Source organism: Chiloscyllium plagiosum, unplaced genomic scaffold (genome assembly GCF_037043375.1).
Source record: "Chiloscyllium plagiosum isolate Xiang-an unplaced genomic scaffold, Cpla_swu_hap1 HiC_scaffold_21, whole genome shotgun sequence".
Classification (NCBI taxonomy): Eukaryota; Metazoa; Chordata; class Chondrichthyes; order Orectolobiformes; family Hemiscylliidae; genus Chiloscyllium; species Chiloscyllium plagiosum.
Window position 1 is genome coordinate 63,032,304 of NW_028270159.1, and position 25,804 is coordinate 63,058,107.

Genomic DNA, 25,804 nt, shown 5'->3' on the forward strand with positions numbered 1-25,804 from the left:
CCCGTTCCCACTCTCTCTCTACCTCATACTGCCGGCTCCCACTCTCTCTCCATCACACTGCCCACTCTCATTCTTTCTGTCCATCACAATGCCCGCTCTCATTCTCTCTCTCCCTCACACTGCCCGCTCTCAATCTCTCTCTCCCTCACACTGCCCACTCTCATTCTCTCTCTCCCTCACATTGCCCGCTCCCACTCTCTCTCCCTCACACTCCCCGAACCCACTCTCTCTCCCTCACACTGTCTGCTCACACTCTCCCTGCCTCACACTGCCCGCTCCCACTCTCTCTTCCTCACACTGCCCGCTCCCACTCTCTCTCCCTCACACTGCCCGCTCCCACTCTCTCTCCCTCACACTACCTGCTCCCACTCTCTCTCTCCCTCACACTGCCCGCTCGCACTGTCTCTCCCTCACACTGCCCGCTCCCACTCTCTCTCCCTCACACTGCCCGCTCCCACTCTTTCTCCCTCACACTGTCTGCTCCCACTAACTCTCTCCCTTACACTGCCCGCTCCAACTCTCTCTCCCTTACACTGCCCGCTCCCACTCTCTCTCCCTCACACTGTCTGCTCCCACTAACTCTCTCCCTTACACTGCCCGCTCCAACTCTCTCTCCCTTACACTGCCCGCTCCAACTCTCTCTCCCTTACACTGCCCGCTCCCACTCTCTCTCCCTCACACTGCCCGCTCCCACTCTCTCTCCCTCACACTGTCTGCTCCCACTCTCTCTCCCTCACACTGTCTGCTCCCACTAACTCTCTCCCTTACACTGCCCGCTCCAACTCTCTCTCCCTTACACTGCCCGCTCCCACTCTCTCTCCCTCACACTGCCCGCTCCCACTCTCTCTCCCTCACACTGTCTGCTCCCACTCTCTCTCCCTCACACTATCTGCTCCCACTGTCTCTCCCTCACACTGCCTGCTTCCACTCTCTCTCCCTCACACTGCCCACTCGCACTCTCTCTCCCTCACACTGCCCGCTCCTCCTCTTTCTCTCCCTCACACTGCCCGCTCCCACTCTCTCTCTCCCTCACACTGCCCGCTCCCACTCTCTCTCCCTCACACTGCCCGCTCCCACTCTCTCTCCCTCACACTGCCCGCTCCCACTCTCTCTCCATTACACTGTCTGCTCCCACTCTCTCTCTCCCTCACACTGCCCGCTCCCACTCTCACTCCCTCACACTGCCCGCTCCCACTCTATCTCCCTCACGCTGCCTGCTCCAACTCTCTCTCCCTCACACTGCCCGCTCCCACTCTCTCTCCCTCACACTGCCCGTTCCCACTCTCTCTCACACTGTCTGCTCCCACTCTCTCTCTCCCTTACACTGCCTGCTCCCACTCTCTCTCCCTCAAACTGCCCGCTCCCACTCTCTCTCTCCCTCACACTGCCCGCTCCCACTCTCTCTCTCCCTCACACTGCCCGCTCCCACTCTCTCTCCCTCACAGTGTCTGCACCCACTCTCTCTCTCCCTCACACTGCCCGCTCCCACTCTCTCTCCCTCACACTGCCCGCTCCCACTCTCTCTCTCCCTCACACTGTCTGCTCCCACTCTCTCTCCCTCACACTGCCCGCTCCCACTCTCTCTCCCTCACACTGCCCGCTCCCACTCTCTCTCCCTCACACTACCCGCTCCCACTCTCCCTCCCTCACACTGTCTGCTCCCACTCTCTCTCTCCCTCACACTGTCTGCTCCCACTCTCTCTCCCTCACACTGCCCACTCTCATTCTCTCTCTCCCTCACACTGCCGGCACCCACTCTCTCTCCCTCACATTGCCCGTTCCCACTCTCTCTCTACCTCATACTGCCGGCTCCCACTCTCTCTCCATCACACTGCCCACTCTCATTCTTTCTGTCCATCACAATGCCCGCTCTCATTCTCTCTCTCCCTCACACTGCCCGCTCTCAATCTCTCTCTCCCTCACACTGCCCACTCTCATTCTCTCTCTCCCTCACATTGCCCGCTCCCACTCTCTCTCCCTCACACTCCCCGAACCCACTCTCTCTCCCTCACACTGTCTGCTCACACTCTCCCTGCCTCACACTGCCCGCTCCCACTCTCTCTTCCTCACACTGCCCGCTCCCACTCTCTCTCCCTCACACTGCCCGCTCCCACTCTCTCTCCCTCACACTACCTGCTCCCACTCTCTCTCTCCCTCACACTGCCCGCTCGCACTGTCTCTCCCTCACACTGCCCGCTCCCACTCTCTCTCCCTCACACTGCCCGCTCCCACTCTCTCTCCCTCACACTGTCTGCTCCCACTAACTCTCTCCCTTACACTGCCCGCTCCAACTCTCTCTCCCTTACACTGCCCGCTCCCACTCTCTCTCCCTCACACTGCCCGCTCCCACTCTCTCTCCCTCACACTGTCTGCTCCCACTCTCTCTCCCTCACACTATCTGCTCCCACTGTCTCTCCCTCACACTGCCTGCTTCCACTCTCTCTCCCTCACACTGCCCACTCGCACTCTCTCTCCCTCACACTGCCCGCTCCTCCTCTTTCTCTCCCTCACACTGCCCGCTCCCACTCTCTCTCTCCCTCACACTGCCCGCTCCCACTCTCTCCCTCACAGTGCCCGCTCCCACTCTCTCTCCCTCACATTGCCTGCTCCCACTCTCTCTCCCTCACACTGCCCCCTCCCACTCTCTCTCCCTCACACTGCCCGCTCCCACTCTCTCTCCCTCACACTGCCCATTCCCACTCTCTCTCTCCCTCACACTGCCCGCTCCCACTCTCCCTCTCCCTCACACTGCCCGCTCCCACTCTCTCTCCCTCACACTGCCCGCTCCCACTCTCTCTCCATTACACTGTCTGCTCCCACTCTCTCTCTCCCTCATACTGCCCGCTCCCACTCTCTCTCCCTCACACTGTCTGCTCCCACTCTCTCTCTCCCTCACACAGCCCGCTCCCACTCTCTCTCTCCCTCACACTGCCCGCTCCCACTCTCTCTCCCTCACACTGCCCGCTCCCACTCTCTCTCCATTACACTGTCTGCTCCCACTCTCTCTCTCCCTCACACTGCCCGCTCCCACTCTCACTCCCTCACACTGCCCGCTCCCACTCTATCTCCCTCACGCTGCCTGCTCCAACTCTCTCTCCCTCACACTGCCCGCTCCCACTCTCTCTCCCTCACACTGCCCGTTCCCACTCTCTCTCACACTGTCTGCTCCCACTCTCTCTCTCACTTACACTGCCTGCTCCCACTCTCTCTCCCTCAAACTGCCCGCTCCCACTCTCTCTCTCCCTCACACTGCCCGCTCCCACTCTCTCTCTCCCTCACACTGCCCGCTCCCACTCTCTCTCCCTCACAGTGTCTGCACCCACTCTCTCTCTCCCTCACACTGCCCGCTCCCACTCTCTCTCCCTCACACTGCCCGTTCCCACTCTCTCTCTCCCTCACACTGTCTGCTCCCACTCTCTCTCCCTCACACTGCCCGCTCCCACTCTCTCTCCCTCACACTGCCCGCTCCCACTCTCTCTCCCTCACACTACCCGCTCCCACTCTCCCTCCCTCACACTGTCTGCTCCCACTCTCTCTCTCCCTCACACTGTCTGCTCCCACTCTCTCTCCCTCACACTGCCCACTCTCATTCTCTCTCTCCCTCACACTGCCGGCACCCACTCTCTCTCCCTCACATTGCCCGTTCCCACTCTCTCTCTACCTCATACTGCCGGCTCCCACTCTCTCTCCATCACACTGCCCACTCTCATTCTTTCTGTCCATCACAATGCCCGCTCTCATTCTCTCTCTCCCTCACACTGCCCGCTCTCAATCTCTCTCTCCCTCACACTGCCCACTCTCATTCTCTCTCTCCCTCACATTGCCCGCTCCCACTCTCTCTCCCTCACACTCCCCGAACCCACTCTCTCTCCCTCACACTGTCTGCTCACACTCTCCCTGCCTCACACTGCCCGCTCCCACTCTCTCTTCCTCACACTGCCCGCTCCCACTCTCTCTCCCTCACACTGCCCGCTCCCACTCTCTCTCCCTCACACTACCTGCTCCCACTCTCTCTCTCCCTCACACTGCCCGCTCGCACTGTCTCTCCCTCACACTGCCCGCTCCCACTCTCTCTCCCTCACACTGCCCGCTCCCACTCTCTCTCCCTCACACTGTCTGCTCCCACTAACTCTCTCCCTTACACTGCCCGCTCCAACTCTCTCTCCCTTACACTGCCCGCTCCCACTCTCTCTCCCTCACACTGCCCGCTCCCACTCTCTCTCCCTCACACTGTCTGCTCCCACTCTCTCTCCCTCACACTATCTGCTCCCACTGTCTCTCCCTCACACTGCCTGCTTCCACTCTCTCTCCCTCACACTGCCCACTCGCACTCTCTCTCCCTCACACTGCCCGCTCCTCCTCTTTCTCTCCCTCACACTGCCCGCTCCCACTCTCTCTCTCCCTCACACTGCCCGCTCCCACTCTCTCCCTCACAGTGCCCGCTCCCACTCTCTCTCCCTCACATTGCCTGCTCCCACTCTCTCTCCCTCACACTGCCCACTCCCACTCTCTCTCCCTCACACTGCCCGCTCCCACTCTGTCTCCCTCACAGTGACCGCTCCCACTCTCTCTCCCTCACACTGCCTGCTCCCACTCTCTCTCCCTCACACTGCCCACTCCCACTCTCTCTCCCACACACTGCCCGCTCCCACTCTGTCTCCCTCACAGTGTCCGCTCCAACTCTCTCCACCTCATACTGCCCGCTCCCAATCTCTCTCCCTCACACTGCCCGCTCCCACTCTCTCTCCCTCACACTGCCTGCTCCCACTCTCTCTCCCTCACTCTGCCCGCTCCCACTCTCTCTCCCTCACACTGCCCACTCCCACTCTCTCTCTCCCTCACACTGCCCGCTCCCACTCTCTCTACCTCACACTGCCCGCTCCCATTCTCTCTCCTTCACACTGCCCGCTCCCAATCTCTCTCCCTCACACTGCCCGCTCCCACTCTCTCTCTCCCTCACACTGCCCGCTCGCACTCTCTCTCCCTCACACTGCCCGCTCCCACTCTCTCTCCATTACACAACCCATTCCCACTCTCTCTCTCTCACACTGTCTGCTCCCACTCTCTCTCCCTTACACTGCCCGCTCCCACTCTCTCTCCCTCACTCTGCCCGCTCCCACTCTCTCTCCCTCACACTACCCATTCCCACTCTCTCTCTCTCACACTGTCTGCTCCCACTCTCTCTCTCCCTTACACTGCCCGCTCCCACTCTCTCCCTCACTCTGCCCGCTCCCACTCTCTCTCCCTCACAGTGCCCGCTCCCACTCTCTCTCCCTCACACTGCCTGCTCCCACTCTCTCTCCCTCACTCTGCCCGCTCCCACTCTCTCTCCCTCACACTACCCATTCCCACTCTCTCTCTCTCACACTGTCGGCTCCCACTCTCTCTCTCCCTTACACTGCCCGCTCCCACTCTCTCTCCCTCACTCTGCCCGCTCCCACACACTGTCCCTCACACTGCCCATTCCCACTCTCTCTCTCTCACACTGTCTGCTCCCGCTCTCTCTCTCCCTCACACTTCCCACTTCCACTCTCTCACTCCCTCACACTGCCCGCTCCCACACTCTCTCTCCCTCACACATCCCGCTCCCACTCTCTCTCCCTCACACTGCCCGCTCCCACTCTCTCTCCCTCACACTGCCCGCTCCCACTCTCTCTCCCTCACACGGCCCGCTCCCACTCTCTCTCTCCCTCACACTGCCCGCACCCACTCTCTCTCCCTCACACTGCCCGCTCCCACTCTCTCTCCCTCACACTGTCTGCACCCACTCTCTCTCCCTCATACTGCCCGCTCCGACTCTCTCTCCCTCACACTGTCTGCTCCCACTCTCTCTCTCCCTTACACTGCCCGCTCCCACTCTCTCTCCCTCACACTGCCCGCTCCCCCTCTTTCTCTCCCTCACACTGCCCGCTCCCACTCTCTCTCTCCCTCACACTGCCCGCTCCCACTCTCTCTCCCTCACAGTGCCCGTTCCCACACTCTCTCCCTCACACTGCCTGTTCGCACTCTCTCTCCCTCACACTGCCCACTCCCACTCTCTCTCCCTCAAACTGCCCGCTCCCACTCTGTCTCCCTCACAGTGTCCGCTCGCACTCTCTCCCCCTCATACTGCCCGCTCCCACTCTCTCTCCCTCACACTGCCTGCTCCCACTCTCTCTCCCTCACTCTGCCCGCTCCCACTCTCTCTCTCCCTCACACTGCCCACTCCCACTCTCTCTCTCCCTCACACTGCCCGCTCCCACTCTCTCTCCCTAACACTGCCCGCTCCCATTCTCTCTCCTTCACACTGCCCGCTCCCAATCTCTCTCCCTCACACTGCCCGATCACACTCTCTCTCCCTCACACTGCCCGCTCCCACTCTCTCTCTCCCTCACACTGCCCGCTCGCACTGTCTCTCCCTCACACTGCCCGCTCCCACTCTCTCTGCCTCACACTGCCAGCTCCCACTCTCTCTCCCTCACACTGTCTGCTCCCACTCTCTCTCTCCCTCACACTGCCCGCTCCAACTCTCTCTCCCTTACACTGCCCGCTCCCACTCTCTCTCCCTCACACTGCTCGTTCCCACTCTCTCTCTCTCACACTGCCCGCTCCCACTCTCTCTCCCTCACACTGCCAGCTCCCACTCTCTCTCCCTCACACTGCCCGCTCCCACTCTCTCTCCCTCACACTGCCCGCTCCCACTCTCTCTCCCTCACACTATCTGCTCCCACTGTCTCTCCCTCACACTGCCCGCTCCCACTCTCTCTCCCTCACACTGCCCGCTCCCACTCTCTCTCCCTCACACTGCCCGCTCCCCCTTTTTCTCTCCCTCACACTGCCCGCTCCCACTCTCTCTCTCCCTCACACTGCCCGCTCCCACTCTCTCTCCCTCACAGTGTCCGCTCCCACTCTCTCTCCCTCACACTGCCTGCTCCCACTCTCTCTCCCTCACACTGCCCACTCCCACTCTCTCTCCCTCACACTGCCCGCTCCCACTCAGTCTCCCTCACAGTGCCCGCTCCCACTTTCTCCCCCTCATACTGCCCGTTCCCAATCTCTCTCCCTCACACTGCCCGCTCCCACTCTCTCTCTCCCTCACACTGCCCACTCCCACTCTCTCTCCCTCACACTGCCCGCTCCCACTCTGTCTCCCTCACAGTGCCCGCTCCCACTCTCACCCCCTGTGGTGTAAAATTCCAAGCAGTGGAATGTGGTGAAACGGTTAAAAATTATGTCCCAATACATGTGTGAATCTAACCGGAATGGAGGTGTTGCTTAGTCCCGTGTGAATCTTCTTATCTGTATGTAACCAGAATGGAATGTGTTTTTTAGCCTTGCTCTGCTGTTATTATCTGTATGTAACCAGAATGGAATGTGTTTTTCTGCTGTTCACATGAATGTTTATATCTGGAAAAGGGTATATCAGCTGGAAAAGTCTCCAGTTCGGTGAGTCTGCTCCGGGGTTACGTTTAACCGCCGAGCGTGGGTTGTTGGCAACCGCTCTACGAGAACTGACGGCTCCCAGTTTTGGTAACATGTAGAGTGAGTATAAGCCAGACCCGTTCTGGCGACGCTGCGGGGAATAAAATGCCCATATTCTAGCAGACTCGCCTCTTGGTCGTTTGTTCTGTGTCAGACTACTCTCCTACGAACCTGACCTTGAGAATTTTTTAAAACATTTGGCGTAGTCGAGCAGGGTCAATCGCAATTGAGGAGAGATTTTGATACAGAACAATGTTTTGGAAAAAGACTAAGAAACCAGAAGAACAAACTGTGGAGGTCCCGACCGTCCCGGGATGGCATGGATGTGGGCATGTACGTGGCAGTTTGTTTGAGAAAGGATCCCAGTCATGCCGAAGAACCCCTTGCCTGGGGTACAGCGGAGGATGTGGGCATGTCCAAAAAGCTGAAGCGGAGTTAACAGAATTGAATGGGATTGAACTGAACTGAACTGAGTGGAACTGAAGTGAATCAAATTGAACGGAACAAAATGGAACTGAGCTAAATTGAATTGAAATGGACGGAACTGAATTGAACACAATTGAATTGAACTGAACAGACCTGAACTGAGCTGAATTGAATTACACTGAATTGACTGAACTGAAATTAACTGAAACGAATTGAACTGAATTAATCATAATGTAACACATGTATTGGGCCAAGCAGTGGAATGTGGTGTAAAATTCCAAGCAGTGGAATGTGGTGAAACGGTTAAAAATTATGTCCCAATACATGTGTGAATCTAACCGGAATGGAGGTGTTGCTTAGTCCCGAGTGAATCTTCTTATCTGTATGTAACCAGAATGGAATGTGTTTTTCTGCTGTTCACATGAATGTTTATATCTGGAAAAGGGTATATCAGCTGGAAAAGTCTCCAGTTCGGTGAGTCTGCTCCGGGGTTACGTTTAACCGCCGAGCGTGGGTTGTTGGCAACCGCTCTACGAGAACTGACGGCTCCCAGTTTTGGTAACATGTAGAGTGAGTATGAGCCAGACCCGTTCTGGCGACGCTGCGGGGAATAAAATGCCCATATTCTAGCAGTCTCGCCTCTTGGTCGTTTGTTCTGTGTCAGACTACTCTCCTACGAACCTGACCTTGAGAATTTTTTAAAACACCCCCTCATACTGCCCGCTCCCAATCTCTCTCCCTCACACTGCTCGCTCCCACTCTCTCTCCCTCACAGAGCCCGCTCCCACTCTCTCTCCCTCACACTGCCCGCTCCCACTCTCTCTCCCTTACACTGTCTGCTCCCACTCTCTCTCCCTCACACTGCCCGCTCCCACTCTCTCTCCCTCACACTGCCCGCTCCCACTCTCTCTCCCTCACACTGCCCACTCCCACTCTCTCTCCCTCACACTGCCCGCTCCCACTCTCTCTCCCTCACTCTGCCCGCTCCCACTCTCTCTCTCCCTCACACTGCCCACTCCCACTCTCTCTCTCCCTCACACTGCCCGCTCCCACTCTCTCTCCCTCACACTGCCCGCTCCCATTCTCTCTCCTTCACACTGCCCGCTCCCAATCTCTCTCCCTCACACTGCCCGCTCCCACTCTCTCTCCCTCACACTGCCCGCTCGCACTCTCTCTCCATTACACTGTCTGCTCCCACTCTCTCTCTCCCTCACAGTGCCCGCTCCCACTCTCTCTCCCTCACACTGCCTGCTCCCACTCTCTCTCCCTCACTCTGCCCACTCCCACTCTCTCTCCCTCACACTACCCATTCCCACTCTCTCTCTCTCACACTGTCTGCTCCCACTCTTTCTCTCCCTTACACTGCCTGCTCCCACTCTCTCTCCCTCACTCTGCCCGCTCCCACTCTCTATCCCTCACACTGCCCATTCCCACTCTCTCTCTCTCACACTGTCTGCTCCCACTCTCTCTCTCTCACACTGTCTGCTCCCACTCTCTCTCTCCCTTACACTGCCCGCTCCCACTCTCTCTCCCTCACTCTGCCCGCTCCCACTCTCTGTCCCTCACACTGCCCATTCCCACTCTCTCTCTCTCACACTGTCTGCTCCCACTCTCTCTCTCCCTCACACTGCCCACTTCCACTCTCTCTCTCCCTCACACTGCCCGCTCCCACACTCTCTCTCCCTCACACATCCCGCTCCCACTCTCTCTCCCTCACACTGCCCGCTCCCACTCTCTCTCCCTCACACTGCCCGCTCCCACTCTCTCTCCCTCACACAGCCCGCTCCCACTCTCTCTCCCTCACACTGCCCGCAACCACTCTCTCTCCCTCACACTGCCTGCTCCCACTCTCTCTCCCTCACACTGCCCACTCCCACTCTCTCTCCCTCACACTGCCCGCTCCCACTCAGTCTCCCTCACAGTGCCCGCTCCCACTCTCTCCCCCTCATACTGCCCGCTCCCAATCTCTCTCCCTCACACTGCCCGCTCCCCCCCTTTCTCTCCCTCACACTGCCCGCTCCCACTCTCTCTCTCCCTCAAACTGCCCACTTCCACTCTCTCTCCCTCACAGTGCCCGTTCCCACACTCTCTCCCTCACACTGCCTGCTCCCACTCTCTCTCCCTTACACTGTCTGCTCCCACTCTCTCTCCCTCACACTATCTGCTCCCACTGTCTCTCCCTCACACTGCCCGCTCCCACTCTCTCTCCCTCACACTGCCCGCTCGCACTCTCTCTCCCTCACACTGCCCGCTCCCCCTCTTTCCCTCCCTCACACTGCCCGCTCCCACTCTCTCTCTCCCCCTCACACTGCCCGCTCCCACTCTCTCTCCCTCACAGTGTCCGCTCCCACTCTCTCTCCCTCACACTGCCTGCTCCCACTCTCTCTCCCTCACACGGCCCACTCCCACTCTCTCTCCCTCACAGTGCCCGCTCCCACTCAGTCTCCCTCACAGTGCCCGCTCCCACTCTCTCCCCCTCATACTGCCCGCTCCCAATCTCTCTCCCTCACACTGCCCGCTCCCACTCTCTCTCTCCCTCACACTGCCCGCTCCCACTCTCTCTCCCTCACACTGCCCGCTCCCACTCTGTCTCCCTCACAGTGCCCGCTCCCACTCTCTCCCCCTCATACTGCCCGCTCCCAATCTCTCTCCCTCACACTGCCCGCTCCCACTCTCTCTCGCTCACACTGCCTGCTCCCACTCTCTCTCCCTCACTCTGCCCGCTCCCACTCTCTCTCTCCCTCACACTGCCCACTCCCACTCTCTCTCTCCCACACACTGCCCGCTCCCACTCTCTCTCCCTCTCACTGCCCGCTCCCATTCTCTCTCCATCACACTGCCCGCTCCCAATCTCTCTCCCTCACACTGCCCGCTCCCACTCTCTCTCCCTCACACTGCCTGCTCGCACTCTCTCTCCATTACACTGTCTGCTCCCACTCTCTCTCTCCCTCACAGTGCCCGCTCCCACTCTCTCTCCCTCACACTGCCTGCTCCCACTCTCTCTCCCTCACTCGGCCCATTCCCACTCTCTCTCTCTCACACTGTCTGCTCCCACTCTCTCTCTCCCTTACACTGCCTGCTCCCACTCTCTCTCCCTCACTCTGCCCGCTCCCACTCTCTGTCCCTCACACTGCCCATTCCCACTCTCTCTCTCTCACACTGTCTGCTCCCACTCTCTCTCTCTCACAATGTCTGCTCCCACTCTCTCTCTCCCTTACACTGCCCGCTCCCACTCTCTCTCCCTCACTCTGCCCGCTCCCACTCTCTGTCCCTCACACTGCCCACTCCCACTCTCTCTCCCTCACACTGCCCGCTCCCACTCTCTCTCCCTCACTCTGCCCGCTCCCACTCTCTCTCTCCCTCACACTGCCCACTCCCACTCTCTCTCTCCCTCACACTGCCCGCTCCCACTCTCTCTCCCTCACACTGCCCGCTCCCATTCTCTCTCCTTCACACTGCCCGCTCCCAATCTCTCTCCCTCACACTGCCCGCTCCCACTCTCTCTCCCTCACACTGCCCGCTCGCACTCTCTCTCCATTACACTGTCTGCTCCCACTCTCTCTCTCCCTCACAGTGCCCGCTCCCACTCTCTCTCCCTCACACTGCCTGCTCCCACTCTCTCTCCCTCACTCTGCCCACTCCCACTCTCTCTCCCTCACACTACCCATTCCCACTCTCTCTCTCTCACACTGTCTGCTCCCACTCTCTCTCTCCCTTACACTGCCTGCTCCCACTCTCTCTCCCTCACTCTGCCCGCTCCCACTCTCTATCCCTCACACTGCCCATTCCCACTCTCTCTCTCTCACACTGTCTGCTCCCACTCTCTCTCTCTCACACTGTCTGCACCCACTCTCTCTCTCCCTTACACTGCCCGCTCCCACTCTCTCTCCCTCACTCTGCCCGCTCCCACTCTCTGTCCCTCACACTGCCCATTCCCACTCTCTCTCTCTCACACTGTCTGCTCCCACTCTCTCTCTCTCACACTGTCTGCTCCCACTCTCTCTCTCCCTCACACTGCCCACTTCCACTCTCTCTCTCCCTCACACTGCCCGCTCCCACACTCTCTCTCCCTCACACATCCCGCTCCCACTCTCTCTCCCTCACACTGCCCGCTCCCACTCTCTCTCCCTCACACTGCCCGCTCCCACTCTCTCTCCCTCACACAGCCCGCTCCCACTCTCTCTCCCTCCCACTGCCCGCACCCACTCTCTCTCCCTCACAATGCCTGCTCCCACTCTCTCTCCCTCACACTGCCCACTCCCACTCTCTCTCCCTCACACTGCCCGCTCCCACTCAGTCTCCCTCACAGTGCCCGCTCACACTCTCTCCCCCTCATACTGCCCGCTCCCAATCTCTCTCCCTCACACTGCCCGCTCCCCCCCTTTCTCTCCCTCACACTGCCCGCTCCCACTCTCTCTCTCCCTCACACTGCCTGCTCCCACTCTCTCTCCCTTACACTGTCTGCTCCCACTCTCTCTCCCTCACACTATCTGCTCCCACTGTCTCTCCCTCACACTGCCCGCTCCCACTCTCTCTCCCTCACACTGCCCGCTCGCACTCTCTCTCCCTCACACTGCCCGCTCCCCCTCTTTCCCTCCCTCACAATGCCCGCTCCCACTCTCTCTCTCCCTCACACTGCCCGCTCCCACTCTCTCTCCCTCACAGTGTCCGCTCCCACTCTCTCTCCCTCACACTGCCTGCTCCCACTCTCTCTCCCTCACACGGCCCACTCCCACTCTCTCTCCCTCACACTGCCCGCTCCCACTCAGTCTCCCTCACAGTGCCCGCTCCCACTCTCTCCCCCTCATACTGCCCGCTCCCAATCTCTCTCCCTCACACTGCCCGCTCCCACTCTCTCTCTCCCTCACACTGCCCGCTCCCACTCTCTCTCCCTCACAGTGCCCGCTCCCACTCTCTCTCCCTCACACTGCCCGCTCCCACTCTCTCTCCCTTACACTGTCTGCTCCCACTCTCTCTCCCTCACACTGCCCGCTCCCACTCTCTCTCCCTCACACTGCCCGCTCCCACTCTGTCTCCCTCACAGTGCCCGCTCCCACTCTCTCCCCCTCATACTGCCCGCTCCCAATCTCTCTCCCTCACACTGCCCGCTCCCACTCTCTCTCGCTCACACTGCCTGCTCCCACTCTCTCTCCCTCACTCTGCCCGCTCCCACTCTCTCTCTCCCTCACACTGCCCACTCCCACTCTCTCTCTCCCTCACACTGCCCGCTCCCACTCTCTCTCCCTCTCACTGCCCGCTCCCATTCTCTCACCTTCACACTGCCCGCTCCCAATCTCTCTCCCTCACACTGCCCGCTCCCACTCTCTCTCCCTCACACTGCCTGCTCGCACTCTCTCTCCATTACACTGTCTGCTCCCACTCTCTCTCTCCCTCACAGTGCCCGCTCCCACTCTCTCTCCCTCACACTGCCTGCTCCCACTCTCTCTCCCTCACTCGGCCCATTCCCACTCTCTCTCTCTCACACTGTCTGCTCCCACTCTCTCTCTCCCTTACACTGCCTGCTCCCACTCTCTCTCCCTCACTCTGCCCGCTCCCACTCTCTGTCCCTCACACTGCCCATTCCCACTCTCTCTCTCTCACACTGTCTGCTCCCACTCTCTCTCTCTCACAATGTCTGCTCCCACTCTCTCTCTCCCTTACACTGCCCGCTCCCACTCTCTCTCCCTCACTCTGCCCGCTCCCACTCTCTGTCCCTCACACTGCCCATTCCCACTCTCTCTCTCTCACACTGTCTGCTCCCACTCTCCCTCTCCCGCACACTGCCCACTTCCACTCTCTCTCTCCCTCACACTGCCCGCTCCCACACTCTCTCTCCCTCACACATCCCGCTCCCACTCTCTCTCCCTCACACTGCCCGCTCCCACTCTTTCTCCCTCACACTGCCCGCTCCCACACTCTCTCCCTCACACGGCCCGCTCCCACTCTCTCTCCCTCACACTGCCCGCACCCACTCTCTCTCCCTCACACTGCCCGCTCCCACTCTCTCTCCCTCACACAGTCTGCACCCACTCTCTCTCTCCCTTACACTGCCCGCTCCCACTCTCTCTCCCTCACACTGCCCGCTCCCCCTCTTTCTCTCCCTCACACTGCCCGCTCCCACTCTCTCTCTCCCTCACACTGCCCGCTCCCACTCTCTCTCCCTCACAGTGCCCGTTCCCACACTCTCTCCCTCACACTGCCCACTCCCACTCTCTCTCCCTCACACTGCCCGCTCCCACTCTGTCTCCCTCACAGTGCCCGCTCCCACTCTCTCCCCCTCATACTGCCCGCTCCCACTCTCTCTCCCTCACACTGCCTGCTCCCACTCTCTCTGCCTCACTCTGCCCGCTCCCACTCTCTCTCTCCCTCACACTGCCCACTCTCACTCTCTCTCTCCCTCACACTGCCCGCTCCCACTCTCTCTCCCTCACACTGCCCGCTCCCATTCTCTCTCCTTCTCACTGCCCGCTCCCAATCTCTCTCCCTCACACTGCCCGCTCCCACTCTCTCTCCCTCACACTGCCCGCTCGCACTCTCTCTCCCTCACACTGCCCGCTCCCACTCTCTCTCCATTACACTGCCTGCTCCCACTCTCTCTCTCCCTCACAGTGCCTGCTCCCACTCTCTCTCCCTCACACTGCCTGCTCCCACTCTCTCTCCCTCACTCTGCCTGCTCCCACTCTCTCTCCCTCACTCTGCCCGCTCCCACTCTCTCTCCCTCACACTGCCCATTCCCACTCACTCTCTCTCACACTGTCTGCTCCCACTCTCTCTCTCCCTTACACTGCCCGCTCCCACTCTCTCTCCCTCACTCTGCCCGCTCCCACCCTCTGTCCCTCACACTGCCCATTCCCACTCTCTCTCTCACACACTGTCTGCACCCACTCTCTCTCCCTCATACTGCCCGCTCCCACTCTCTCTCCCTCACACTGTCTGCTCCCACTCTCTCTCTCCCTTACACTACCCGCTCCGATTCTCTCTCCCTCACACTGCCCGCTCCCACTCTCTCTCTCCCTCACACTGCCCGCTCCCACTCTCTCTCTCCCTCACACTGCCCGCTCCCACTCTCTCTCTCCCTCACACTGCCCGCTCCAACTCTCTCTCTCCCTCACACTGCCCGCTCCCAATCTCTCTCCCTCACACTGCCCGCTCCCACTCTCTCTCCCTCACACTGCCCGCTCGCACGCTCTCTCCCTCAAACTACCCGCTCCCACTCTCTCTCTCCCTCACACTGCCCGCTCCCAATCTCTCTCCCTCACACTGCCCGCTCCCACTCTCTCTCTCCCTCACACTGCCCGCTCGCACGCCCTCTCCCTCACACTGCCCGCTCCCACTCTCTCTCTCCCTCACACTGCCCGCTCCCACACTCTCTCTCCCTCACACTGCCCGCTCCCACTCTCTCTCCCTCACACTGCCCGCTCCCACTCTCTCTCTCCCTCACACTGCCCACTCCCACTCTCTCTCCCTCACACTGCCCGCTCCCACTCTGTCTCCCTCACAGTGCCCGCTCCCACTCTCTCCCCCTCATACTGCCCGCTCCCACTCTCTCTCCCTCACACTGCCTGCTCCCACTCTCTCTGCCTCACTCTGCCCGCTCCCACTCTCTCTCTCCCTCACACTGCCCACTCCCACTCTCTCTCTCCCTCACACTGCCCGCTCCCACTCTCTCTCCCTCACACTGCCCGCTCCCATTCTCTCTCCTTCTCACTGCCCGCTCCCAATCTCTCTCCCTCACACTGCCCGCTCCCACTCTCTCTCTCCCTCACACTGCCCGCTCGCACTCTCTCTCCCTCACTCTGCCCGCTCCCACTCTCTCTCCATTACACTGCCTGCTCCCACTCTCTCTCTCCCTCACAGTGCCTGCTCCCACTCTCTCTCTCCCTCACACTGCCCGCTCCCAATCTCTCTACCTCACACTGCCCGCTCCCACTCTCTCTCTCCCTCACACTGCCCGCTCGCACGCTCTCTCCCTCACACTGCCCGCTCCCACTCTCTCTCTCCCTCACACTGCCCGCTCCCACACTCTCTCTCCCTCACACTGCCCGCTCCCACTCTCTCTCCCTCACACTGCCCGCTCCCACTCTCTCTCCCTCACACTGCCCGCTCCCACACTCTCTCTCCCTCACACTGCCCGCTCCCACTCTCTCTCCCTCACACTGCCCGCTCTCACTCTCTCTCTCCCTCACACTGCCCGCTCGCACTCTCTCTCCCTCACACTGCCCGCTCCCACTCTCTCTCCATTACACTGCCTGCTCCCACTCTCTCTCCCTCACAGTGCCTGCTCCCACTCTCTCTCCCTCACACTGCCCACTCCCACTCTCTCTCTCCCTCACACAGCCTGCTCCCACTCTCTCTCCCTCACTCTGCCTGCTCCCACTCTCTCTCCCTCACTCTGCCCGCTCCCACTCTCTCTCCCTCACACTGCCCATTCCCACTCACTCTCTCTCACACTGTCTGCTCCCACTCTCTCTCTCCCTTACACTGCCCGCTCACACTCTCTCTCCCTCACTCTGCCCGCTCCCACCCTCTGTCCCTCACACTGCCCATTCCCACTCTCTCTCTCACACACTGTCTGCACCCACTCTCTCTCCCTCATACTGCCCGCTCCCACTCTCTCTCCCTCACACTGTCTGCTCCCACTCTCTCTCTCCCTTACACTACCCGCTCCGATTCTCTCTCCCTCACACTGCCCGCTCCCACTCTCTCTCTCCCTCACACTGCCCGCTCCCACTCTCTCTCTCCCTCACACTGCCCGCTCCCACTCTCTCTCTCCCTCACAATGCCCGCTCCCACTCTCTCTCTCCCTCACACTGCCCGCTCCCAATCTCTCTCCCTCACACTGCCCGCTCCCACTCTCTCTCCCTCACACTGCCCGCTCGCACGCTCTCTCCCTCAAACTACCCGCTCCCACTCTCTCTCTCCCTCACACTGCCCGCTCCCAATCTCTCTCCCTCACACTGCCCGCTCCCACTCTCTCTCTCCCTCACACTGCCCGCTCGCACGCTCTCTCCCTCACACTGCCCGCTCCCACTCTCTCTCTCCCTCACACTGCCCGCTCCCACACTCTCTCTCCCTCACACTGCCCGCTCCCACTCTCTCTCCCTCACACTGCCCGCTCCCACTCTCTCTCCCTCACACTTCCCGCTCCCACTCTCACTCCCTCACACGGCCCGCTCCCACTCTCTCTCTCCCTCACACTGCCCGCACACACTCTCTCTCCCTCACACTGCCCGCTCCCACTCTCTCTCCCTCACACTGTCTGCACCCAATCTCTCTCCCTCACACTGCCCGCTCCCACTCTCTCTCCCTCACACTGCCGGCTCCCACTCTCTCTCTCCCTCACACTACCCGCTCCTATTCTCTCTCCCTCACACTGCCCGCTCCCACTCTCTCTCTCCCTCACACTACCCGCTCCCACTCTCTCTCTCCCTCACACTGCCCGCTCCCACTCTCTCTCCCTCACACTGCCAGCTCCCACTCTCTCTCCCTCACACTGTCCGCTCCCACTCTCTCTCCCTCACACTGCCCGCTCGCACTCTCTCTCCCTCACACTGCCCGCACCCCCACTTTCTCTCCCTCACACTGGCCGCTCCCACTCTCTCTCTCCCTCACACTGCCCGCTCCCACTCTCTTTCCCTCACACTGCCTGCTCCCACTCTATCTCCCTCACACTGCACGCTCCCACTCTCTCTCCTTCACAGTGCCCGCTCCCACTCTCTCTCCCTCACACTGCCCGCTCCCACTCTCTCTTTCCCTCACACTGCCTGCTCGCACTGTCTCTCCCTCACACTGCCCGCTCCCACTCTCTCTCCCTCACACTGCCTGCTCCCACTCTCTCTCCCTCACACTGCCCGCTCCCACACTCTCTCCCTCACACTGCCCGCTCCCACTCTCTCTCCCTCACACTGCCCGCTCCCACTCTCTCTCCCTCACACTGCCCGCTCCCACACTCTCTCCCTCACACTGCCCGCTCCCACTCTCCCTCACACTGCCTGCTTCCCCTCTTTCTCTCCCTCACACTGCCCGCTCCCACTCTCTCTCTTCCTCACACTGCCCGCTCCCACTCTCTCTCCCTTACAGTGCCCGCTCCCACTCTCTCTCCCTCACACTGCCTGCTCCCACTCTCTCCCTCACACTGCCCGCTCCCACTCTCTCTCCCTCACACTGCCCGCTCCCACTCTGTCTCCCTCACAGTGCCCGCTCCCACTCTCGCCCCCTCATACTGCCCACTCCCACTCTCTCTCCCTCACACTGCCTGCTCCCAGTCTCTCTCCCTCACTCTGCCCGCTCCCACTCTCTCTCCCTCACTCTGCCCGCTCCCACTCTCTCTCCCTCACACTGCCCATTCCCACTCACTCTCTCTCACACTGTCTGCTCCCACTCTCTCTCTCCCTTACACTGCCCGCTCCCACTCTCTCTCCCTCACTCTGCCCGCTCCCACCCTCTGTCCCTCACACTGCCCATTCCCACTCTCTCTCTCACACACTGTCTGCACCCACTCTCTCTCCCTCATACTGCCCGCTCCCACTCTCTCTCCCTCACACAGTCTGCTCCCACTCTCTCTCTCCCTTACACTACCCGCTCCGATTCTCTCTCCCTCACACTGCCCGCTCCCACTCTCTCTCTCCCTCACACTGCCCGCTCCCACTCTCTCTCTCCCTCACACTGCCCGCTCCCACTCTCTCTCTCCCTCACACTGCCCGCTCCAACTCTCTCTCTCCCTCACACTGCCCGCTCCCAATCTCTCTCCCTCACACTGCCCGCTCCCACTCTCTCTCCCTCACACTGCCCGCTCGCACGCTCTCTCCCTCAAACTACCCGCTCCCACTCTCTCTCTCCCTCACACTGCCCGCTCCCAATCTCTCTCCCTCACACTGCCCGCTCCCACTCTCTCTCTCCCTCACACTGCCCGCTCGCACGCTCTCTCCCTCACACTGCCCGCTCCCACTCTCTCTCTCCCTCACACTGCCCGCTCCCACACTCTCTCTCCCTCACACTGCCCGCTCCCACTCTCTCTCCCTCACACTGCCCGCTCCCACTCTCTCTCTCCCTCACACTGCCCACTCCCACTCTCTCTCCCTCACACTGCCCGCTCCCACTCTGTCTCCCTCACAGTGCCCGCTCCCACTCTCTCCCCCTCATACTGCCCGCTCCCACTCTCTCTCCCTCACACTGCCTGCTCCCACTCTCTCTGCCTCACTCTGCCCGCTCCCACTCTCTCTCTCCCTCACACTGCCCACTCCCACTCTCTCTCTCCCTCACACTGCCCGCTCCCACTCTCTCTCCCTCACACTGCCCGCTCCCATTCTCTCTCCTTCTCACTGCCCGCTCCCAATCTCTCTCCCTCACACTGCCCGCTCCCACTCTCTCTCTCCCTCACACTGCCCGCTCGCACTCTCTCTCCCTCACACTGCCCGCTCCCACTCTCTCTCCATTACACTGCCTGCTCCCACTCTCTCTCTCCCTCACAGTGCCTGCTCCCACTCTCTCTCTCCCTCACACTGCCCGCTCCCAATCTCTCTACCTCACACTGCCCGCTCCCACTCTCTCTCTCCCTCACACTGCCCGCTCGCACGCTCTCTCCCTCACACTGCCCGCTCCCACTCTCTCTCTCCCTCACACTGCCCGCTCCCACACTCTCTCTCCCTCACACTGCCCGCTCCCACTCTCTCTCCCTCACAATGCCCGCTCCCACTCTCTCTCTCCCTCACACTGCCCGCTCCCACACTCTCTCTCCCTCACACTGCCCGCTCTCACTCTCTCTCCCTCACACTGCCCGCTCCCACTCTCTCTCTCCCTCACACTGCCCGCTCGCACTCTCTCTCCCTCACACTGCCCGCTCCCACTCTCTCTCCATTACACTGCCTGCTCCCACTCTCTCTCCCTCACAGTGCCTGCTCCCACTCTCTCTCCCTCACACTGCCCACTCCCACTCTCTCTCTCCCTCACACAGCCTGCTCCCACTCTCTCTCCCTCACTCTGCCTGCTCCCACTCTCTCTCCCTCACTCTGCCCGCTCCCACTCTCTCTCCCTCACACTGCCCATTCCCACTCACTCTCTCTCACACTGTCTGCTCCCACTCTCTCTCTCCCTTACACTGCCCGCTCACACTCTCTCTCCCTCACTCTGCCCGCTCCCACCCTCTGTCCCTCACACTGCCCATTCCCACTCTCTCTCTCACACACTGTCTGCACCCACTCTCTCTCCCTCATACTGCCCGCTCCCACTCTCTCTCCCTCACACTGTCTGCTCCCACTCTCTCTCTCCCTTACACTACCCGCTCCGATTCTCTCTCCCTCACACTGCCCGCTCCCACTCTCTCTCTCCCTCACACTGCCCGCTCCCACTCTCTCTCTCCCTCACACTGCCCGCTCCCACTCTCTCTCTCCCTCACAATGCCCGCTCCCACTCTCTCTCTCCCTCACACTGCCCGCTCCCAATCTCTCTCCCTCACACTGCCCGCTCCCACTCTCTCTCCCTCACACTGCCCGCTCGCACGCTCTCTCCCTCAAACTACCCGCTCCCACTCTCTCTCTCCCTCACACTGCCCGCTCCCAATCTCTCTCCCTCACACTGCCCGCTCCCACTCTCTCTCTCCCTCACACTGCCCGCTCGCACGCTCTCTCTCCCTCACACTGCCCGCTCCCACTCTCTCTCCCTCACACTGCCCGCTCCCACTCTCTCTCCCTCACACTTCCCGCTCGCACTCTCACTCCCTCACACGGCCCGCTCCCACTCTCTCTCTCCCTCACACTGCCCGCACACACTCTCTCTCCCTCACACTGCCCGCTCCCACTCTCTCTCCCTCACACTGTCTGCACCCAATCTCTCTCCCTCACACTGCCCGCTCCCACTCTCTCTCCCTCACACTGCCGGCTCCCACTCTCTCTCTCCCTTACACTACCCGCTCCTATTCTCTCTCCCTCACACTGCCCGCTCCCACTCTCTCTCTCCCTCACACTACCCGCTCCCACTCTCTCTCTCCCTCACACTGCCCGCTCCCACTCTCTCTCCCTCACACTGCCAGCTCCCACTCTCTCTCCCTCACACTGTCCGCTCCCACTCTCTCTCCCTCACACTGCCCGCTCGCACTCTCTCTCCCTCACACTGCCCGCACCCCCACTTTCTCTCCCTCACACTGGCCGCTCCCACTCTCTCTCTCCCTCACACTGCCCGCTCCCACTCTCTTTCCCTCACACTGCCTGCTCCCACTCTATCTCCCTCACACTGCACGCTCCCACTCTCTCTCCTTCACAGTGCCCGCTCCCACTCTCTCTCCCTCACACTGCCCGCTCCCACTCTCTCTCTCCCTCACACTGCCTGCTCGCACTGTCTCTCCCTCACACTGCCCGCTCCCACTCTCTCTCCCTCACACTGCCTGCTCCCACTCTCTCTCCCTCACACTGCCCGCTCCCACACTCTCTCCCTCACACTGCCCGCTCCCACTCTCTCTCCCTCACACTGCCCGCTCCCACTCTCTCTCCCTCACACTGCCCGCTCCCACACTCTCTCCCTCACACTGCCCGCTCCCACTCTCCCTCACACTGCCCGCTTCCCCTCTTTCTCTCCCTCACACTGCCCGCTCCCACTCTCTCTCTTCCTCACACTGCCCGCTCCCACTCTCTCTCCCTCACAGTGCCCGATCCCACTCTCTCTCCCTCACACTGCCTGCTCCCACTCTCTCCCTCACACTGCCCGCTCCCACTCTCTCTCCCTCACACTGCCCGCTCCCACTCTGTCTCCCTCACAGTGCCCGCTCCCACTCTCGCCCCCTCATACTGCACACTCCCACTCTCTCTCCCTCACACTGCCTGCTCCCAGTCTCTCTCCCTCACTCTGCCCGCTCCCACTCTCTCTCCCTCACACTGCACGCTCCCACTCTCTCTCCTTCACAGTGCCCGCTCCCACTCTCTCTCCCTCACACTGCCCGCTCCCACTCTCTCTCCCTCACACTGCCTGCACCCACTCTCTCTCCCTCACTCTGCCCGCTCCCACTGTCTCTCCCTCACACTGCCCGCTCCCACTCTCTCTCCCTCACACTGCCCGCTCCCACTCTCTCTCCCTCACACTGCCCGCTCCCACTCTCTCTCCCTCACACCGTCTGCTCCCACTCCCTCTCTCCCTTTCACTGTCTGCTCCCACTCTCTCTCCCTCACTCTGCCCGCTCCCACTCTCTCTCCCTCACATTGCCCGCACCCACTCTCTCTCCCTCACACTGCCCACTCCCACTCTCTCTCTCCCTCACACTGCCCACTCCCACTCTCTCTCTCCCTCACACTGCCCGCTCCCACTCTCTCTCCCTCACACTGCCCGCTCCCACTCTTTCTCCTTCACACTGCCCGCTCCCAATCTCTCTCCCTCACACTGCCCGCTCCCACTCTCTCTCTCCTTCACACTGCCCGCTCGCACTCTCTCTCCCTCACACTGCCCGCTCCCACTCTCTCTGCATTACACTGTCTGCTCCCACTCACTCTCTCCCTCACACTGCCCGCTCCCACTCTCTCTCCCTCACACTGCCTGCTCCCACTCTCTCTCCCTCACTCTGCCCGCTCCCACTCTCTGTCCCTCACACTGCCCATTCCCACTCTCTCTCTCTCACACTGTCTGCTCCCACTCTCTCTCTCCCTCACACTGCCCACTTCCACTCTCTCTCTCCCTCACACTGCCCGCTCCCACTCTCTCTCTCCCTCACGCTGCCCGCTCCCACTCTCTCTCCCTCACACTGTCCGCTCCCACTCTCTCTCCCTCACACTGCCCGCTCCCACTCTCTCTCCCTCACACGGCCCGCTCCCACTCTCTCTCTCCCTCACACTGCCCGCACCCACTCTCTCTCCCTCACACTGCCCGCTCCCACTCTCTCTCCCTCACACTGTCTGCACCCACTCTCCCTCACACTGTCCGCTCCCACTCTCTCTCTCCCTCACACTGCCCGCTCCCACTCTCTATCTCCCTCACACTGCCCGCTCCCACTCTCTCTCCCTCACACTGCCCACTCCCACACTCTCTCCCTCACACTGCCCGCTCCCACTCTCTCTCCCTCACACTGCCCGCTCCCACTCTCTCTCCCTCACACCGTCTGCTACCAATCCCTCTCTCCCTTTCACTGTCTGCTCCCACTCTCTCAACCTCACACTGCCCGCTCGCACTCTCTCTCCCTCACACTGCCCGCTCCCCTCTTTCTCTCCCTCACCCTGCCCGCTCCCACTCTCTCTCCCTCACACTGCCTGCTCCCACTCTCTCTCCCTCACACTGCACGCTCCCACTCTCTCTCCTTCACAGTGCCCTCTCCCACTCTCTCTCCCTCACACTGCCCGCTCCCACTCTCTCTCCCTCACACTGCCCGCTCCCACTCTCTCTCCCTCACACTGCCTGCACCCACTCTCTCTCCCTCACTCTGCCCGCTCCCACTGTCTCTCCCTCACACTGCCCGCACCCACTCTCTCTCCCTCACACTGCCCGCTCCCACTCTCTCTCCCTCACACTGCCCGCTCCCACTCTCTCTCCCTCACACCGTCTGCTCCCACTCCCTCTCTCCCTTTCACTGTCTGCTCCCACTCTCTCCCTCACTCTGCCCGCTCCCACTCTCTCTCCCTCACATTGCCCGCACCCACTCTCTCTCCCTCACACTGCCCACTCCCACTCTCTCTCTCCCTCACACTGCCCACTCCCACTCTCTCTCTCCCTCACACTGCCCGCTCCCACTCTCTCTCCCTCACACTGCCCGCTCCCACTCTTTCTCCTTCACACTGCCCGCTCCCAATCTCTCTCCGTCACACTGCCCGCTCCCACTCTCTCTCTCCTTCACAGTGCCCGCTCGCACTCTCTCTCCCTCACACTGCCCGCTCCCACTCTCTCTGCATTACACTGTCTGCTCCCACTCACTCTCTCCCTCACACTGCCCGCTCCCACTCTCTCTCCCTCACACTGCCTGCTCCCACTCTCTCTCCCTCACACTGCCCGCACACACTCTCTCTCCCTCACACTGCCCGCTCCCACTCTCTCTCCCTCACACTGTCTGCACCCAATCTCTCTCCCTCACACTGCCCGCTCCCACTCTCTCTCCCTCACACTGCCGGCTCCCACTCTCTCTCTCCCTTACACTACCCGCTCCTATTCTCTCTCCCTCACACTGCCCGCTCCCACTCTCTCTCTCCCTCACACTACCCGCTCCCACTCTCTCTCTCCCTCACACTGCCCGCTCCCACTCTCTCTCCCTCACACTGCCAGCTCCCACTCTCTCTCCCTCACACTGTCCGCTCCCACTCTCTCTCCCTCACACTGCCCGCTCGCACTCTCTCTCCCTCACACTGCCCGCACCCCCACTTTCTCTCCCTCACACTGGCCGCTCCCACTCTCTCTCTCCCTCACACTGCCCGCTCCCACTCTCTTTCCCTCACACTGCCTGCTCCCACTCTATCTCCCTCACACTGCACGCTCCCACTCTCTCTCCTTCACAGTGCCCGCTCCCACTCTCTCTCCCTCACACTGCCCGCTCCCACTCTCTCTCTCCCTCACACTGCCTGCTCGCACTGTCTCTCCCTCACACTGCCCGCTCCCACTCTCTCTCCCTCACACTGCCTGCTCCCACTCTCTCTCCCTCACACTGCCCGCTCCCACACTCTCTCCCTCACACTGCCCGCTCCCACTCTCTCTCCCTCACACTGCCCGCTCCCACTCTCTCTCCCTCACACTGCCCGCTCCCACACTCTCTCCCTCACACTGCCCGCTCCCACTCTCCCTCACACTGCCCGCTTCCCCTCTTTCTCTCCCTCACACTGCCCGCTCCCACTCTCTCTCTTCCTCACACTGCCCGCTCCCACTCTCTCTCCCTCACAGTGCCCGCTCCCACTCTCTCTCCCTCACACTGCCTGCTCCCACTCTCTCCCTCACACTGCCCGCTCCCACTCTCTCTCCCTCACACTGCCCGCTCCCACTCTGTCTCCCTCACAGTGCCCGCTCCCACTCTCGCCCCCTCATACTGCCCACTCCCACTCTCTCTCCCTCACACTGCCTGCTCCCAGTCTCTCTCCCTCACTCTGCCCGCTCCCACTCTCTCTCCCTCACACTGCACGCTCCCACTCTCTCTCCTTCACAGTGCCCGCTCCCACTCTCTCTCCCTCACACTGCCCGCTCCCACTCTCTCTCCCTCACACTGCCTGCACCCACTCTCTCTCCCTCACTCTGCCCGCTCCCACTGTCTCTCCCTCACACTGCCCGCTCCCACTCTCTCTCCCTCACACTGCCCGCTCCCACTCTCTCTCCCTCACACTGCCCGCTCCCACTCTCTCTCCCTCACACCGTCTGCTCCCACTCCCTCTCTCCCTTTCACTGTCTGCTCCCACTCTCTCTCCCTCACTCTGCCCGCTCCCACTCTCTCTCCCTCACATTGCCCGCACCCACTCTCTCTCCCTCACACTGCCCACTCCCACTCTCTCTCTCCCTCACAGTGCCCACTCCCACTCTCTCTCTCCCTCACACTGCCCGCTCCCACTCTCTCTCCCTCACACTGCCCGCTCCCACTCTTTCTCCTTCACACTGCCCGCTCCCAATCTCTCTCCCTCACACTGCCCGCTCCCACTCTCTCTCTCCTTCACACTGCCCGCTCGCACTCTCTCTCCCTCACACTGTCCGCTCCCACTCTCTCTGCATTACACTGTCTGCTCCCACTCACTCTCTCCCTCACACTGCCCGCTCCCACTCTCTCTCCCTCACACTGCCTGCTCCCACTCTCTCTCCCTCACTCTGCCCGCTCCCACTCTCTGTCCCTCACACTGCCCATTCCCACTCTCTCTCTCTCACACTGTCTGCTCCCACTCTCTCTCTCCCTCACACTGCCCACTTCCACTCTCTCTCTCCCTCACACTGCCCGCTCCCACTCTCTCTCTCCCTCACGCTGCCCGCTCCCACTCTCTCTCCC